We start from the raw sequence: 19,776 nt of genomic DNA, 5'->3' as shown, positions 1-19,776 counted from the left end.
ATCCCAAACTCCTAATTTATCCCTCCTCCCAACCTTTCCCCTTTGGTAACCATAAGTCTGTGAGTCTGTTTCTGATTTGTAAGTAAGTTCATTTCTATCATTTTTTTAAGATTCTGCATATAAGTGATATGATATTTGTCTTTCTCTGTCTGACTTACTTCACTTAGTATGGTAATCTCTAGGTCTATCCATGTTGCTGCAAATGGCATTATTTCATTATTTTTAAAGGCCAAATAACATTCCATTGTATATATATACCACATCTTCTTTATCCATTTATCTTATTTTTGTGTATGGTGTTAAAGAATGTTGTAATTTCATTCTTTTACACGTAGTTGTCCAGTTTTCCCAGCACCACTTATTGAAGAGACTCTCTTTTCTCCATTGTATATTCTTGCCTTCTTTGTTGTAGATTGACCATAGGTGCATGAGTTTATTTCTGGACTTTTTGTCCTGTTCCATTGATCTGTATTTCTGTTTTTGTGCCATTACTGTACTATTTTGATTACTGTAGCTTTGTAGTTTAGTCTGAAGTCAGGGAGCCTGATTCCTCCAGCTCCATTTTTCTTTCTCAAGATTGCTTTGGCTATTCAGGGTCTTTTGTGTTTCCATACGAATTTTAAAATTTTTGTTCCAGTTATATGAAAAATGCCATTGGTAATTTGATAGGGATTGCATTGAATCTGTAGATTGCCTTGGGTAGTATAGTCATTTTGACAATATTGATTCTTCCAATTCAAGAATATGGTATATTTTTCAATCTCTTTGTGTCATCTTTGATTTCTTTTTTTTTTAATTTTATTTTTTCCAGTTTTATTGAGATATAATTAACAAATGCAAGTTTATATATTTAAGGTGTACAACATGATGATTTCATATACGGACAAACTGTGAAATGATTTCCACAATCAAGCTAATTAACTACTCTTAGCATAACTATAGTCACCACGATGTACATTAGATCCCCAGAACTTGTTCTTCTTATAACTGAAAGTTTGTACCCTTTGACCAATATCTCCCCATTTCCCCCACACCCAGCCTCTGACAACCACCCCTCCACTCTTTGTTTCTACGAGTTTAACTTTTTTAGATTCCACATACAAGGTAGGTCATGCAGTATGTGCCTTTTTCTGTCTGGCTTACTTTGCTTAGCATAATATTCCCCAAGTTCCTTCATGTTGTTGCAAATGGCAGGATTTTCATCTTTATTGGTTGATGTTGTATACACCATCTCTTCTTTATCTATTTATCCATCAATAGACACCTAGGTTGTTTCCATATCTCGGCTATTGTGAATATGTTGCAATGAATATGGGAATGCAGGTATCTCTTTGAAATACTGATTTCATTTCCTTTGGATATATACCCAGAAGTGAAATTGCTAGATCATATGGTAGTTCTATTTTTGATTTTTTGAGGAAACTTTACTGTTTTGCATAATGGCTGACCCATTTATATTTCCATCAACAGTGTATAAGGGTTCCCCTTTTTCCACATCCTCACTAATACTTGTTACCTCTTGTCTTTTTTTTAAATTTTAATTTTATTGGAGTATCGTTGATTTACAATGTTGTTTCAGGTGACAGAAAAGTGATTCAGTTATAAACATACATATATTCACTCTTTTTTAGATTCTTTTCTCATATAGATTATCACAGAATAAGGGAACTATATAGTTCCCTGTGCTTGTTGGTTATCTATCTTATATATAGTAGTGTGTGTATGTTCATCCCAAGCTCCTGATTTATCCCTCCCCCCAGCGTTTCCCCTTTCATAACCATAAGTTTGTTTTTGATATCTGTAAGTCTGTTTCTGTTTTGTAAATAAGTCATTTGTACCTTTTTAAAAATTAGATTCCACATGAGTGACAGCATGTAATATTTTTCTTTCTGTGTCTGACTTACTTTACTTAGTATGATAATCTCTAGGTCCATCCATGTTGCTGCAAATGGCATTATTTCGTTCTTTTTTATGGCTGAGTAATATTCCATTGTATATATGTACCACATCTTCTTTATCCATTCTTCTGTTGATGGTCATTTAGGTTGCTTCCATGTGTTGGCTATTGCTAATGGTGCTGTAATGAACACTGGGGTGCATGTATCTTTTCGGATTATGGTTTTCCATGGATATATGCCCAGAAGTGAGATTGCTGGATCATATGGTAGCTCTATTTTTAATTTTTTAAGGAACCTCCATACTGTTCTCCATACTGGCTGCACCAATTTACATTCCCACCAACAGTGTAGGAGAGTTCCCTCTTCTCCACACCCTCTGTAGCACTTATTGTTTGTAGATTTTTTGATGATGGCCATTCTAAACAGTGTGAGGTGATACCTCATTGTATTTTTGATTTGCATTTCTCTAATAATTAGTGATGTTGAGCATCTTTTCATGCGCTTTTTGGGCATCTGTATGTCTTCTTTGGAGAAATGTCTGTTTAAATCTTCCACCCATGTTTTTTGATTGAAATGTTTGTTTTTTTCATATTGAGCTGCATGAGCTGTTTGTATAATTTGGAGATTAATCCCTTGTCAGTTGCTTCATTTGCAAATGTTTTCTGCCATTCTGTGTGTTGTCTTTTCACTTTGTTTATGGTCTTCTTTGCTGGGCAGAAGCTTTTAAGTTTAATTAGGTCCCATTTGTTTGTTTTTGTTTTTATTTTCATTAGGAAGTGGATCAAAAAAGATATTGCTGCAATTTATGTCAAAGAGTTTTCTGCCTATGTTTTCTTCTAAGAGTTTTGTAGTGTCTGGCCTTACATTTAGGCCTTTGATCCATTTCAGGTTTATTTTTGTGTATGGTATTAGAGAATATTGTAATTTCATTATTTTACACATAGTTGCCCAGTTTTCCCAGCCCTACTTTTTGAAGAGACTTTTTATCCATTGTATATTCTTGCCTCCTATGTCGTAGATTAGTTGACCATAGGTGTGTGGGTTTATTTCTGGACTTTTTGTCCTGTTCCATTGATCTATATTTCTGTTTTTGTGTCACTACTATACTATTTTGATCACTGTAGCTTTGTAGTTTAGTCTGAAGTCAGGGAGCCTGATTCCTCCAGCTCCATTTTTCTTTCTCAAGATTGCTTTGGCTATTCAGGGTCTTTTGTGGTTCAACATTAATTTAAAACTTCTTTGTTCTAGTTCTGTGAAAAATGCTATTGGTAATTTGATAGGGATTGCATTGTATCTGTAGATTGCCTTGGGTAGTATAGTCATTTTGATGATATTGTCTTCCAATTCAAGAATATGGTATATCTTTCCATCTGTTTGTATTATCTTCCATTTCTTTCATCAACATCTTCTACTTTTCAGAGTACAGGTAGTTGGCCTCCTTAGGAAGGTTTATTCCTAGGTATTTTATTCTATCTGATGCAATAGTAAATGGGATTGTTTCTTTAATTTCTCTTCCTGATCTTTCATTGTTAGTGTATAGAAATGCAACAGATTTCTGTGTATTAATTTTGTATCCTGCAACTTTACTGAATTTATTGATGAGTTCTAGCAGTTTTCTGGTAGCATCTTTAGGATTTTTTCTGTAAAGTATCATGTAATCTGCAGACAGTGACAGTGTTACTTCTTTTCCAATTTGGATTCCTTTTATTTCCTTTTCTTCTCTGATTGCTGTGGATAGGACTTCCAAAACTATGTTGAATAAAACTGGCAGAAGTGAACATCCTTGTCTTGTTCCTGATCTTAGAGGAAATGCTTTCAGCTTTTCACTGTTGAGATGTTAGCTGGAGCTTTGTCATATATGGCTTTTATTATGTTGAGGTAGGCTCCCTCTATGCCCACTTTCTGGAGAGTTTTTATCATAAATGGGTGTTGAATTTTGTCAAAAGCTTTTTCTGCATCTATTGAGATGATCATATGTTTTTTATTCTTCAATTTGTTGATTTTGTTGATATGGTGTATCATACTTGCAGATATTGGCAAATCCTTGCCTCCCTGGGATAAATCCCACTTGATCATGGTGTATGATCCTTTTAATGTACTGTTGGATTCAGTTTGCTAGTATTTTTTTGAGGATTTTTGCATCTATGTTCATCTGTGATATTGGCCTGTAATTTTCTTTTTTGGGGATATATTTGTCTTGTTTTTGTATTAGGTGATTGTGACCTCATAGAATGAGTTTGGGAGTGTTCCTTCCTCTGCAATTTTTTGGAATAGTTTCAGAAGGATAGGTGTTAACTCTTCTCTAAATGTTTGATAGAATTCACCTGTGAAGCCAGACTATGAAGTCTTGTCCTGGACTTTTGTTTGTTGGGAGTTTGTTTGTTTGTTTATTTATTTATTTATTTATGTCTGCACTGGCTTTCTCTAGTTGCGGTGCACAGGCTTTCTCTAGTTGCGGTGAGTGGGGGCTACTCTTTGTTGCAGTGCGCAGGCTTCTCATTGCAGTGGCTTCTCTTGTTGCGGAGCACGGGCTCTAGACACGTGGGCTTCAGTAGTTGCAGTGCGTGGGCTCAGTAGTTGTGGCTTGCGGGCTCTAAAGTGCAGTCTCAGTAGTTGTGGCACACGGGCTTAGTTGCTCCACGGCATGTGGGATCTTCCCAGACCAGGGCTCGAACCTGTGTCCCCTGCATTGGCAGGCAGATTCTTAACCACTGTGCCACCAGGGAAGTCCTGTTGGGAGTTTTAAAATCACGGTTTTGATTTCAGTACTTGTAATTGGTCTGTTCATATTTTCTATTTCTTCCTGGTTCAATCTTGGGAGATTGTACCTTTCTAAGAATCTGTATATTTCTTCCAGGTTGTCCATTTGATTGCTATAGTTGCTTGTAATCTCTTATGATCCTTTGTATTTCTGTGGTGTCCATTGTAACATCTCCTTTTTCATTTCTAATTTTATTGATTTGAGCCCTCTCCCTTTTTTTCTTGATGAGTCTGGCTAATTTTGTTGACCTTTTCAAAGAACCAGCTTTTAGTTTCATTGATCTTTTATTTTGTTTTCTTTGTCTCTATTGCATTTATTTCTGCTCTGATCTTTATGATTTCTTTCCTTCTACTAACTTTGGATTTTGTTTGTTTTTCTTTCTCTAGTTGCTTTAGGTGTAAGGTTGGGTTGTTTACCCAAGATTTTTCTCATTTCCTGAGGTAAGATTATAAACTTCCCTCCTAGAACTGCTTTAATGCCTCCCATAGGTTTTGGATTGTTGTGTTTTCATTTTCATTTCTCTCTAGGTATTTTTTGACTTCCTCTTTGATTTCTTTAGTGATCCATTGGTTGTTTAGTAGCATACTGTTTAGCTTACATGTGTTTGTGTTTTTTGCAGTTTTTTCTTGTAATTGATTTCTAATTTCATGTCACTATGGTCGAAAAAGATACTTGATATGATTTCAGTTTTCTTAAATTTACTGAGTCTCACTTTGTGGCCCAGCATGTGATCAATCCTGGAGAATGTTCCATGTGCACTTGAAAAGAATGTGTATTCTGCTGCTTTTGGATGGAATGCTCTATAAATATCAACTAAGTCCATCTGGTCTAATGTGTCATTTAGGGCCTGTGTTTCCTTTTTGATTTTCTGTCTGCATTATCTGTCCATTGATGAAAGTGGGGTGTTAAAGTCCCCCACTCTTATTGTGTTACTGTTGATTTCTCCTTTTATGGTTGTTAGTATTGGCCTTATATATTGAGGTGCTCCTATGTTGGGTGCATATATATTTATAATTGGTATATCTTCTTCTTGGATTGATCCCTTGATCATTATATAGTGTCCTTCCTTGTCTCTTGTAACAGTCTTTATTTTAAAGTCTATTTTGTCTGATACAAGTACTGCTACTCCAGCTTTCTTTTGATTTCCATTGTGTGGAATATCTTTTTCCATCCCCTCACTTTCAGTCTGTATGTGTTCTTAGATCTGAAGTGGGTCTCTTGAAGACAGCATATATATGGGTCTTGTTTTTTATCCACTCAGCCAGCCTATGTCTTTTGGTTGGAGGATTTAATCTATTACCTTTAAGGTAATTATCAATATGTATGTTCTTATTGGCATTTTGTTAACTGTTTTGGATTAGTTTTGGCAGGCCTTTTTTCTTCCCTTTCTCTTTTGGTAGTTTTTTGTGATTTGATGACTAAATTTAGTGTTGTGTGTGGATTCCTTTTTCTTTTTTGCGTGTGTATTTATTGTAGATTTTTGTTTGTAGTTACCATGAGATTTTGATATAGCAGTTTATATGTATAAAACAAATAAGATTGTTTTAAGTGGCTGGTCTTTTATTTTCAAATGCATTTTAGATATCCTGAATTTGACTCTCTGCTCACAATTGCTGGTTTTGATACCATATTTGTGTGTGTATGATTTCCTACCTTTAATGTATGTTTGCCTTTACCAGTGAACTTTTCTATTTGTAATTTTCTTGTGTCTAGTTGTGGCCTTTCCTTTTCCACCTAGAGAAGTTCCTTTAGTATTTGTTGCAGAGCTGGCTTGATGGTGCTGAATTCTCTTAGCTTTTGCTTGTCTGTAAAACTTCTGATTTCTCCATCAAATCTGAATGAGAGCCTTGCTAGGTAGAGTATTTTTGGCTGTAGGTTTTTCCCTTTTATCTTCCTGTAAATATATCATACCACTTTATTCTGGCCTGCAGAATTTCTGCTGAAAATCAGCTGATAACCTTACGGGAGTTCCCTTGTATGTTATTTGTTGCTTTTTCCTTGATGCTTTTAATATTTATTTTTTGTCTTTAATTTTTGTCAATTTGAATACTATGTGTCTTGGCATGTTCCTCCTTGCATTTATCCTACCTGAGACTCTGTGCACTTCCTAGACTTGGGTGACTGTTTCCTTTCCCACGTTAGGGAAGTTTTCAGCTATTATCTCTTCATATATTTTCTCAGGTCCTTTCTCTCCCTCTTCTCCTTCTGGGACCCCTATAATGCAAATGTTATGCATTTAGTGTTGTCCCAGAGATCTCTTAGACTGTTCTCATTTCTTTTCTTTCTTTTTTCATTATTCTGTTCTGCAGCAGTGATTTCCACCATTCTGTCTTCCAGCTCACTTATCCGTTCTTCTGCCTCATTTATTCTGCCATTGACTCCTTCTAGTGTATTTTTCATTTCAGTTACTGTATTGTTCATCTCTGTTTGTTTGTTTTTTAGATCTTCTAGCACTTTGTTAAACATTTCTTGTATCTTCTTGGTCTGTGTCTCCATTCTTTTTTGAGATGTTGGATCATCTTTACTATCATTATTCTGAATTCTTTTTGGGGTAGATTGCCTATCTCCACTTCACTTAGTTGTTCTTTTGCGGTTTATCTTCTTCTTTTGTCTGGGACATATTCTTCTGCCATCTCATTTTGTCTGTCTGTGATTGTGGTTTCCGTTCCACAGGTTGCAGGATTGTAGTTCTTCTTGCTTCTACTGTCTGCCCCCTGGTGGATGAGGCTGGTCATAGAGGCTTGTGCAGGCTTCCTGGTGGGAGGGACTGGTTCCTGCCCACTGGTGTGTGGAGCTGGGTCTTGTCTCTCTGGTGGGCAGGACCATGTCAAGGGGTGTGTTTAGCAGGAAGCTGTGGGCTCAGGAAGAATTCAGGCAGCCTGTTTGCTGATGGGTGGGGCTGTGTTCCTGCCCTGTTGGTTGTTTGGCCTGAGACGTCCCAGCACTGGAGCCTACAGGATGTTGCATGGGGCCAGGTCTTGGTGAGAAAATGGCGGCCTCCAGGAGGGCTCACGCCAAGCAGTACTCTCCAGAACTATTGCCACCAGTGTTTTTGTCCTCACAGTGAGCCACAGCTGCCCCCCACCTCTGCAGGAGACCCTCCGATACCAGCAGGTGATTCTGGCCCAGGCTCTTATGAGGTCATTGCTTTTTCCCCTGGATCCCAGTGCACACAAAACTCCAAGAGTGGAGTTTCTGTTTCCCCCAGTCCTGTGGAATTCCTTTGATCAAACCCTGCTGGCCTTCAAAGCCAGATGCTCTGGGGGCTCCTCCTTCCAATGCCAGACACCCAGTCTGGGGAGCCTTACATGGGGCTCAGAACTATCACTCCTGTGGGAGAACCTCTGTGATATAATTATTTTCCCGTTTGTGGGTCGCCCACCTGGTGGATATGGGATTTGATTTTATCATGATTGCACCCCTCCTACCACCTTGTTGTGGCTTCTTCTTTGTCTTTGGATGTAGGATATCTTTTTTGGTAGGTTCCAGCATTTTTTGTTGATGGTTGTTCAGCAGTTAGTTGTGATTTTGGTGTTTTCATGAGAGGAGGCGAGCTCAGATCCTTCTTCTCTGCTGTCTTGTCTCACTTCCCACAAATTACAATTTCTGATTAAGTGAGGCTGTACCTGGCACCAGCACCATTTTTGTACTTCCCAGCCCCTCCCACCAGGAGAACCTTCTTTATCTACCACCTGCATATCACCTCCCTCACATCACCAGGGTTGGGCAGCCAGACAAAACCTGCTGAAAGAGCTGGCTTCTTTTTTTTTTTTTTTTTCATTCTAAGGATTCACTATATTTTAGGGCTTTATATCTTATAACTGTTCCTGTACAACTTCTTTTTTTTTTTTTTTTTTTTAAGAGAACTGCTTTTAATTTAAGAGCTGGCTTCTTTTCTGCACCTACCTTGCAAGAGCAGAGTTTTGAGATTCATCTAATCAAAGGGAAGAATTATCAGAAGGTGGCATCATATAATATGTAATGATTTTGATGGATTCAGAAACATGCCATAGTTCAAATCAGATATAATGCACACAACAAATATTACTTTTACTTTAAATTTCTGTAATGTCAAAATAAAACATCAAACTGCTATTGCATACTGCAAAAGAAAAGGAAAAGCAAAGAAGTCAGGCTTACATTGCTTATCTTGGCTCTGCTAAGTTTGTATAAATGTAACATTTGAACTAGGGGAATATTTTATGTGTGTACTCCATATTCTTTCTCCAATTTGCCCACAAGAATACAATGAACTCTTGAGGATGACTTGTTAGAGTTTCAGTCAGAAAGTAAGTGATCTTAAGCATATAAGAAGCATTGTTTTCCCTGACTACCTTCAGTGGGGCTGCCATATTAACTTTACTTGAAGCAACATTAATTGCTCTCAGAACTCTAAGTATCACTGACATTGATAAATCATCCTTAAAGAGACATGAACAAATTAATCAACTGCTCGTCATCACATTCAGGAAAGATAAACATTTTTACAAGGAATAATACATCAGGCAACCTACTTATGTAATGCTGGGTCGAATAAAGATTTCTTGATGAGCCATACAATAGTATCCTATAAACTGGGTGACTAATGCATTCAAGAGGCAGGTTAATCATAGAAAGCATGGGCCAAAGTACCCTGTAGAAAACATAGTATTTCTTTTTTTGCAAAACAAAAATAAGGCTATTCAGTCATTAGAGTTAAGTGTAAATATTGGTTTCCCAACCATACATTATCATTAATAAAAGCTTCCAGTTTTCCCTTGTGTTAATGTGATGAAATTGTTACTGACAACACCAAAGTGACATTTAGGTAATTAAATTTCTCCAATAATATATAAAATACTTTTCTGAATAGAAAAATAATAGCTCTACAAATATATGGACAATGGCAATATTAGTTGTTTATTGTCTCCCTAGGAATTTTCTTTCTTTTCTTTATTATTAAATTTATTTATTTTATTTTATTATTTTTTTTTGGCAGCATTGGGTCTTCGTTGCTGCGCGTGGGCTTTCTCTAGTTGCAGTGAGCGGGGGCTACTCTTCGTTGTGGTGTGCAGGCTTCTCACTGCAGTGGCTTCTCTTGTTGCAGAGCACGGGCTCTAGGCTCGTGGGCTTCAGTAGTTGTGGCACACGGGCTCTAGAGCGCAGGCTCAGTAGTTGCGGTGCACGGGCTTAGTTGCTCCGCGGCATGTGGGATCTTCCCAGTCCAGGGCTTGAACCCGTGTCCCCTGCATTGGCAGGCGGATTCTTAACCACTGTGCCACCAGGGAAGCCCCCTAGGAATTTTCTAATTCATCAACCTAAATAAAGTCTGATGTATTTACTCTGTATTCTCTTCTTTTATGGTTTCGCCTAACCCTACATTTTAAAACAAAAACAGTTGGTAGTATTTTCTCTACGTAATTCTCCACTTTCTGTTTCAAAGAAAGAGAACGTGATTTATCTTTCTTTGGGAACAGTAACCACTAAGAAGGGCATCTTTTTTCTTTGTTAGTTGAGAAAAGGGGTTAAATTAATGGGAAGATAGATAGATACTCATGGTTGGGGTAAGAGAAGTGGCATGAGTTAGCACTCCCTTCTCTCTCTGCCCTTTCTTTATCATCTGCCTTTGAGCACCAGCTTTTCCTTTATCCTTACCTGGACCATCTGTGTGTCTGCAAACTCTGCCCTTTCTTTATCATCTGCCTTTGAGCACCAGCTTTTCCTTTATCCTTACCTGGACCATCTGTGTGCCTGCAAACATCTAGAGAGACATCAGCAAATCTCAGCAGTGGCCACAACACTATATGGTCCTTCATGCCTAAATGAAAACTCCAAACTTTGCCAGGATTGCAAATCTTCTTTTCACAAATATGTGCTACCTGAAAGCCTTACAATAAGTTTTATGATTCAGTGGCATGTGACCTGCAGCAATTATTTATTTATGCATTTTTATGCTTTTATCTGAATAACTATGATGGCACTCTCAAATTATGTTCTACAAATGCTAATTTTGAGAAATGTTAACAACAAATGTTTTAGCTAAATTTGTTGAGCACTTAGTATGTGCTTTCTATGCATTTTATAATCCAGTGCTCACAATCATTTGAAGTGGTATTAGTATTATTTCCATTTTATGGATGAGGGATATAAGGATTAGATAAATGTCATGGCTAAGCAGTTGAGCTGGAATTTGAACCTGGCCCTTTGACTCCAGAGCTCACAGTCTCAAACAGTACAGAATAGCTGTCAGGTAAAAAAGGATTTTGGGGTCAGTGGATTTGGAAATGCAGAATTAAACCAAATTTTAAAAACTTCTTTCTTACAAGATTTCTCAGAGTGTTTAATATGCCAGTGCACAATTAATCTTTAGAAATAGTATGGAATATAATATGTGATATTCCTAAACTTACTGAACCCTAACTGATCTCTCAAGTGCTTGAGCCTGAAAACTCAGTTTTCGAACCTGGTTCTGCCACTCACTATGGTTGTAACCCTGGGCAAGTGATTTAACCTCTTATTAAAGTTACTTAATCAACAAAAGAAAATTTAGCTATATTTAGTAAATTGTACCTACCAAGACATCTTTTTGTATAAATTTTCAAGAAGAGTTGAAAGAGGGTTTTTCATTAATATTCAGTTAATTAAAAATATTTAACCAGAGTACCTTGTTTCTTTAAACAGTTTTATTAATTAGTGTTTGACCTTCTCCTGAAACTTTCCTGATTTAAAAATTTTATATCTTTTCCCACTTATATCAATGAACAGATCATCCAGACAGAAAATCAATATGGAAACACTGGCCTTAAATGACACATTAGCTCAGATGAGCTTTAAAGATACATAGAGAACATTCCCTCCCAAAGCAGTGCATACAGAACATTCTGTATAATAGATCACATGCTTCGTCACAAAATAAGTTTCAATAAATTTAAGAATATTGAAATTATATCAAGCATCTTTCCCAACCACAACTGCATGAGACTAGAAATCAACTACAAGGAAAAAACTGCATGTGGAGGCTAAACAGAATGCTACTAAACAACCGATGGGGCCCTGAACCAAGATGGCGGGGTAGAAGGACGTGCTCTCACTCCCTCTTGTGAGAACACCAGAATCACAACTAGCTGCTGGACAATCATCGACAAGACGACACTGGAACTCACCAAAAAAGATACCCCACATCGAAAGACAAAGGAGAAGCCACAATGAGATGGTAGGAGGGGCGCAATCACAGTAAAATCAAATCCCATAACTGCTGGGTGGGTGACTCACAGAGTGGAGAACACTTATACCACAGAAGTCCACCCACTGGAGCGAAGGTTGTGAGCCCCACATCAGACTTCCCCACCTGGGGGTCTGGCAATGGGAGGAGGAATTCCTAGAGAATCAGACTTTGAAGCCTAGTGGGATTTGACTGCAGGACTTCGACAGGACTGGGGGAAACAGAGACTCCACTCTTGGAGGGCACACACAAAGTAGTGTGCGCATCGGGACCCAGGAGAAGGAGCAGTGACCCCAAGGGAGACTGAACCAGACCTACCTGCTAGTGTTGGAGGGTTTCCTGCAGAGGTGGGGGGTGGTTGTGGCTCACCATGGGGACAAGAACACTGGCAGCAGAAGTTCTGGGAAGTACTCCTTGGCGTGAATGCTCCCAGACTCTGCCATTAGCCCCACCAAAGAGCCCAGGTAGGCTCCAGTGTTGTGTTGCCTCAGGCCAAACAACCAACAGGGAGGGAGCCCAGGCCAACCCATCAGCAGCAGATTAAAGTTTTACTGAGCTCTGCCCACCAGAGCAACAGTCAGCTCTACCCACCACCAGTCCTTCCCATCAGGAAACTTACACAAGCCTCTTAGATAGCCTCATCCACCAGAGGGCAGACAGCAGAAGCAAGAAGAACTACAATCCTGCAGCCTGTGGAACAAAAACCACATTCACAGAAAGACAGACAAGATGAGAAGGCAGAGGGCTATGTACCAGATGAAGGAACAAGATAAAACCCCAGAAAAACAACTAAATAAAGTGGAGATGATAGGCAACCTTCCAGAAAAAGAATTCAGAAGAATAATAGTGAAGATGATCCAGGACCTCGGAAAAACAATGGAGGCAAAGATTGAGAAGATGCAAGAAATGTTTAACAAAGACCTAGAAGAATTAAAGAACAAACAAATAGAGATGAACAATACAATAACTGAAATGAAAACTACACTAGAAGGAATCAATAGCAGAATAACTGAGGCAGAAGAACAGATAAGTGACCTGGAAGACAGAATGGTGGAATTCACTGCTGCAGAACAGAATAAAGAAAAAAGAATGAAAAGAAATGAAGACGGCCTAAAAGACCTCTGCGACAACATTAAATGCAACACCATTTGCATTATAGGGGTCCCAGAAGGAGAAGAGAGAGAGAAAGGACCCGAGAAAATATTTGAAGAGATTATAGTCGAAAACGTCCCTAACATGCGAAAGGAAATAGCCACCCAAGTCCAGGAAGTGCAGCGAGTCCCATACAGGATAAACCCAAGGAGAAACAAGCCGAGACACATAGAATCAAATTGGCAAAACTTAAAGACAAAGAAAAATTATTGAAAGCAGCAAGGGAAAAATGACAAATAACATACAAGGAAATTCCCATAAGGTAAACAGCTGATTTCTCAGCAGAAACTCTACAAGCCAGAAGGGAGTGGCATGATATACTTAAAGTGATGAAAGGAAGAACGTACAACCAAGATTACTCTACCGGGCAAGGACCTCATTCAGATTCAATGGAGAAATCAAAAGCTTTACAGACAAGCAAAAGCTAAGAGAATTCAGCACCACAAAACCAGCTCTACAAGAAATGCTAAAGGAACTTCTCTAAGTGGGAAACACAAGAGAAGAAAAGGACCTACAAAAACAAACCCAAAACAATTAAGAAAATAGTCATAGGAACATACATATTGATAATTACCTTAAATGTGAATGGATTAAATGCTCTAACCAAAAGACACAGGCTTCCTGAATGGATACAAAAACAAGACCCATCTATATGCTGTCTACAAGAGACCCACTTCAGACCTATGGACAAATACAGACTGAAAGTGAGGGGATGGAAAAAGATATTCCATGGAAATGGAAATTGAAAGAAAGCTGGAGTAGAAATACTCATATCAGATAAAATAGACTTTAATATAAAGAAAGTTACAAGAGACAAGGAAGGACACTACATAATGATCAGGGGATCAATCCAAGAAGAAGATATAACAATTATAAATGTATATGCACCCAACATAGGAGCACCACAATACATAAGGCAACTGCTAACAGCTATAAAACAGGACATCAACAGTAACACAATAATAGTGGGGGACTTTAACACCTCACTTACACCAATGGACAGATCATCCAAAATGAAACTAAATAAGGAAACAGAAGCTTTAAATGACACAATAGACCAGATTTAATTGATATTTATAGGACATTCCATCCAAAAACAGCAGATTACACGTTCTTCTCAAGTGCGCATGGAACATTTTCCAGGATAGACCACATCTTGGGTCACAAATCAAGCCTCAGTAAATTTAAGAAAATGAAATCATATCCAGCATCTTTACGGACCACAATGCTATGAGATTAAAAACGAATTACAGGGAAAAAAACGTAAAAAACACAAACACATGGAGGCTAAACAATACGTTACTAAATAACCAAGAGATCACTGAAGAAATCAAAGAGGAAAGCAAAATTTTCCTGGAGACAAATGACAATGAAAACAGGATGATCCAAAACCTAAAGGATGCAGCAAAAGCAGTTCTAAGAGGGAAGTTTATAGCTATACAAACCTACCTCAAGAAACAAGAAAACTCTCAGATAAACAATCTAATCTTACACCTAAAGGAACTAGAGAAAGAACAAATAAAACCCAAAGTTAGCAGAAGGAAAGAAATCATAAAGATCAGAACAGAAATAAATGAAATAGAAACAAAGAAAACAATAGCAAAGATCAATAAAACTAAAAGCTGGTTCTTTGAGAAGATAAACAAAATTGATAAACCATTAGCCAGACTCATCAAGAAAAAGAGGGAGAGGACTCAAATCAATAAAATTAGAAATGAAAAAGGAGAAGTTACAGCAGACACTGCAGAAATACAAAGCATCCTAAGAGACTACTACAAGCAACTATATACCAATAAAATGGACAACCTGGAAGAACTAGACAAATTCTTAGAAAGGTATAACCTTCCAAGACTGAACCAGGAAGAAATAGAAAATGTGAACAGACCAATCACAAGTAGTGAAATTGAAACTGTGATTAAAAATCTTCCAACAAACAAAAGTCCAGGACCAGATGGCTTCACAGGTGAATTCTATCAAACATTTAGAGAAGAGCTAACACCCATCCTTCTCAAACTCTTCCAAAAAATTGCAGAGGAAGGAACACTCCCAAACTCATTCTATGAGGCCACCATCACCCTGATACCAACACCAAAGACACTACAAAAAAAGAAAATTACAGACCAATATCACTGATGAATATAGATGAAAAAATCCTCAACAAAATACTAGCAAACAGAATCCTACAGGACACTTAAAGGATCATATCCAGAAGGGATCACACCATGATCAAGTGGAATTTATCCCAGGGATGCAAGGATTCTTCAGTATACGCAAATCAATCAATGTGATACACCATATTAACAAATTAAAGAAGAAAAACCATATGATCATCTCAATAGATGCAGAAAAAGCTTTTGACAAAATTCAACACCTATTTATGATAAAAACTCTCCAGAAAGTGGGCATAGAGAGAACCTACCTCAACATAATAAAGGCCATAGACGACAAACCCACAGCAAACGTGGTTCTCAATGGTGAAAAACTGAAAGAATTTCCCCTAAAATCAGGAACAAGACAAGGATGTCCACTCTCACACTATTATTCAACATAGGTTTGGAAGTCCTAGCCACAACAATCAGAGAAGAAAAAGAAATAAAAGGAATACAAATTGGAAAAGAAGAAGTAAAACTGTCACTGTTTGCAGATGACATGATACTATACATAGAGAATCCTAAAGATGCCACCAGAAAACTACTAGAGCTAATCAATGAATTTGGTAAAGTTGCAGGATACAAAATTAATGCACAGAAACCTCTTGCATTCCTATACACTAATGATGAAAAATCTGAAAGAGAAATTAATGAAACACTCCCATTTACCATTGTAACAAAAAGAATAAAATACCTAGGAATAAACCTACCTAGGGAGGCAAAAGACCTGTATGCAGAAAACTATAAGACACTGATGAAAGAAATCAAAGACAATACAAACAGATGGAGAGATATACCATGTTCTTGGATTGGAAGAATCAATATTGTGAAAATGACTGTACTACCCAAAGCAATCTACAGATTCAATGCAATCCCTATCAAATTACCACTGGCATTTTTTACGGAACTAGAACAAAAAATCTTAAAATTTGTATGGAGACACAAAAGACCCCGAATAGCGAAAGCAGTCTTGAGGGAAAAAAATGGAGCTGGAGGAATCTGACTCCCTGACTTCAGACTATACTACAAAGCTACAGTAATCAAGATAATATGGTACTGGCACAAAACAGAAACATAGATCAATGGAACAAGATAGAAAGCCCAGAGATAAACCCACACATCTATGGTCAACTAATCTATGACAAAGGAGGCAAGGATATACAATGGAGAAAAGACAGCCTCTTCAATAAGTGGTTCTGGGAAAACTGGACAGCTACATATAAAAGAGTGAAATTAGAATACTCCCTGACACCATACACAATAATAAACTCAAAATGGATTAGAGACCTAAACGTAAGACCGGACACTATAAAACTCTCAGAGCAAAACGTAGGAAGAACACTCTTTGGCATAAATCACAGCAAGATCTTTTTTGATCCACCTCCTAGAGTAATGGAAATAAAAACAAAAATAAACAAATGGGACCTAATGAAACTTCAAAGCTTTTGCACAGCAAAGGAAATCATAAACAAGATGAAAAGACAACCCTCAGAATGTGAGAAAATATTTGCAAACGAATCAACAGACAAAGGATTAATCTCCAAAATATATAAACAGCTCATGCAGCTCAATATTAAAAAAACAAACAACCTAATCCAAAAATGGGCAGAAGACCTAAATTGACATTTCTCCAAAGAAGACATACAGGTGGCCAAGAAGCACATGAAAAGCTGCTCAGCATCGCTGATTTTTAGAGAAATGCAAATCAAAACTACAATGAGATATCACCTCACACCAGTTAGAATGGGCATCATCAGAAAATCTACAAACAACAAATGCTGGAGACGGTGTGGAGAAAAGGGAACCCTCTTGCAGTGTTGGTGGGAATGTAAATTGATACAGCCACTATGGAGAACAGTATGGAGGTTCCTTAAAAAAGTAAAAATAGAATTACCGTATGATCCAGCGATCCCACTGCTGGGCATATACCCAGAGAAAACCATAATTCAAAAAGACACATGCACCCCAATGTTCATTGCAGCACTACTTACAATAGCCAGGTCATTGAAGCAACCTAAATGCCCATCAACAGCTGAATGGTTAAAGAAGAAGTCGTACATATATACAATGGAATATTACTCAGCCATAAAAAGGAACGAAATTGGGTCATTTTTTGAGACGTGGATGGATCTGATGCTGTCATACAGAGTGAAGTAAGTCAGAAAGAGAAAAACAAATATCGTATATTAACGCATATATGTGGAACCTAGAAAAATGGTACAGATGAACCGGTTTGCAGGGCAGATATTGAGACACAGATGTAGGGAACAAACGTATGGACACCAAGGGGGAAAGCCTTGGGGTGGTGGAGGTGGTGGTGTGATGAATTGGGCGATTGGGATTGACATGTGTACACTGATGTGTATAAAATTGGTGACTAATAAGAACCTGCTGTATAAAAAAATAAAATAAAGTTCAAAAATTAAAAAAAAAACAACTTATGGTGCACTGACGGATTCAAAGAGAAAATTTAAAAAATACTTGAAGGCAAATTAAAATGGAAACAAAATGATCCATAATCTATGAGACAAAGCAAAAGCAGTTCCCATTAAAAAAGCAGGGAAGTTTACAGTGATATAAGCTTACCTCAGGAAAGAAGAAAAATGTCAAATAACAATCTAACCTTACACCTAAAGGAACTAGAAAAAGAATAACCAACAAAACCCAAAGTTAAGAGAAGGAAAGAAATATCAAAACCAGAGCAGAAGTACATGAAATAGAGACTAAAAAAGCAATAGAAAAGATCAATGAAACTAAGAGCTGATTCTTTTAAAAGATAAACAAAATTCATAAACCTTTAGCCAGACTCATCAAGAAAAAAAAGAGAGAGATTTCAGATAAAATCAGAAATTAAAGAGTAGAAATGAAAACCAACACCACAGAATTACAGAGGATCATAAGAGATTACTATGAACAATTATATGCCCAAAAATGGACAACCTAGAAGAAATGGATAAATTCCTAGAAATATACAATCTTCCAAGACTGAATCAGAAAGAAATAGAGAAAATATGAACAGACTGATTACCAGTAATGAGCTTGTATCAGTAATTTAAAAAGCTTCTAACATACCAAAGTCCAAGACCAGATGGCTTCACAGGTGAATTCGACCAAACATTTATAAAAGAGTTGACACCTATCTTTCTGAAACTATTCGAAAAAATTGAAGAGGAAGGATCACTTCCAAACTCACTCTGTGAGGCCAGGATTACCCTGACACCAAAATTAGATAAATACACCACAAAAAAAGAAAGTTACAGGCCAATATCACTGATGAACATAAATGCAAAAACCCTAAACAAAATATCAACAAACCAAATTCAACAAGGAATTAAAAGGATCATACACCATGTCTAATTGGGATTTATCCCAGGGATGCAATGATGGCTCAATAGCTGCAAATCAATCAGTGTCATACACCACATTAACAAATTGAAGAATAAAATCATATGATAATATCAGTAGATACAGAAAAAGCTTTTGAGAAAACTCAGCATTCATTTATGATAAAAACTCCCAGCAGAGTTGGTATAGAGGGAATGTACCTCAATACAATAAAGGCTCATTATGACAAACCTAGAGCCAACATTATACTCAGTGGTGAAAAGCTGAAAGCATTTCTTCTAAATCAGGAACAAGACAAGGATGCTCACTCTCACCACTTTTATTCAACATGGTATTGGAAGTCCTAGCCACAACAGCTAGACAAGAAGAAGAAATAAAAGGAATCCAAATTGGAAAAGAAGTAAAACTGTCACTGTTTGCACATTACATGACATTATACACAGAAAACCCTAAAAATGCCACCAAAAACTATTAGAGCTCATTAATGAATTTGGTAAAGTTGCAGGATACAAAATTAATATACAGAAATCCATTGCATCTCTATACATTAACAATGAACTGTCAGAAACATACACTTAGGAAACAATCCCACTTACCATCTCATCAAAAAGAATAAAATACCTGGGAATAAATATAAGGAGGTAAAAGACCTGTACTTGGAAAACCATAAGACACTGATGAAAGAAACTGTAGATGACATGAACAGATAGGTATGCCATGTTCATGAATTGGAGGAATTAATATTGTTAAGACCATACTTCCCAAGGCAATCTACAGATTCAGTACAATTCCTATCAAATGACCAATGACATTTTTCACAGAACTAGAACAAATAATTTTTAAATATGTATGGAAACACAAAAGACCCTGATTAACCAAAGCAATCTTGAGAAAGAAGAACAGAGCTGGGGTAACCATGCTCCCTGACTTCAGACTGTACTACAAAGCTATAGTAATCAAAACAGCATGGTACTGGCACAAAAATAGACACATAGATCAGTGGAACTGAATAGAGAGCCCAGAAATAAACCCATGCACATATGGTCAATTCATCTATGACAAATGAGGCTAGAATATACAACAGGGAAAAGACAGCCTTTTCAATAAATGTTGTTGAGAAAACTAGACAGCTACATGCAAAAGAATCAGAATGACTACTTTCTAATACCATATACAAAAATAAACTCAAAATGGATTAAAAACTTAAATGTAAGACCTGAAACCATAAAACTCCTAGAAGAAAACATAGGCAGTATGTGCTTTGACATT

The sequence above is a fragment of the Balaenoptera ricei genome, chromosome 4 (genome assembly GCF_028023285.1).
Source record: "Balaenoptera ricei isolate mBalRic1 chromosome 4, mBalRic1.hap2, whole genome shotgun sequence".
In the NCBI taxonomy this organism is placed as follows: domain Eukaryota; kingdom Metazoa; phylum Chordata; class Mammalia; order Artiodactyla; family Balaenopteridae; genus Balaenoptera; species Balaenoptera ricei.
The sequence above is the reverse complement of the archived record's forward strand: the minus strand, read 5'-3'. Positions refer to the sequence as shown.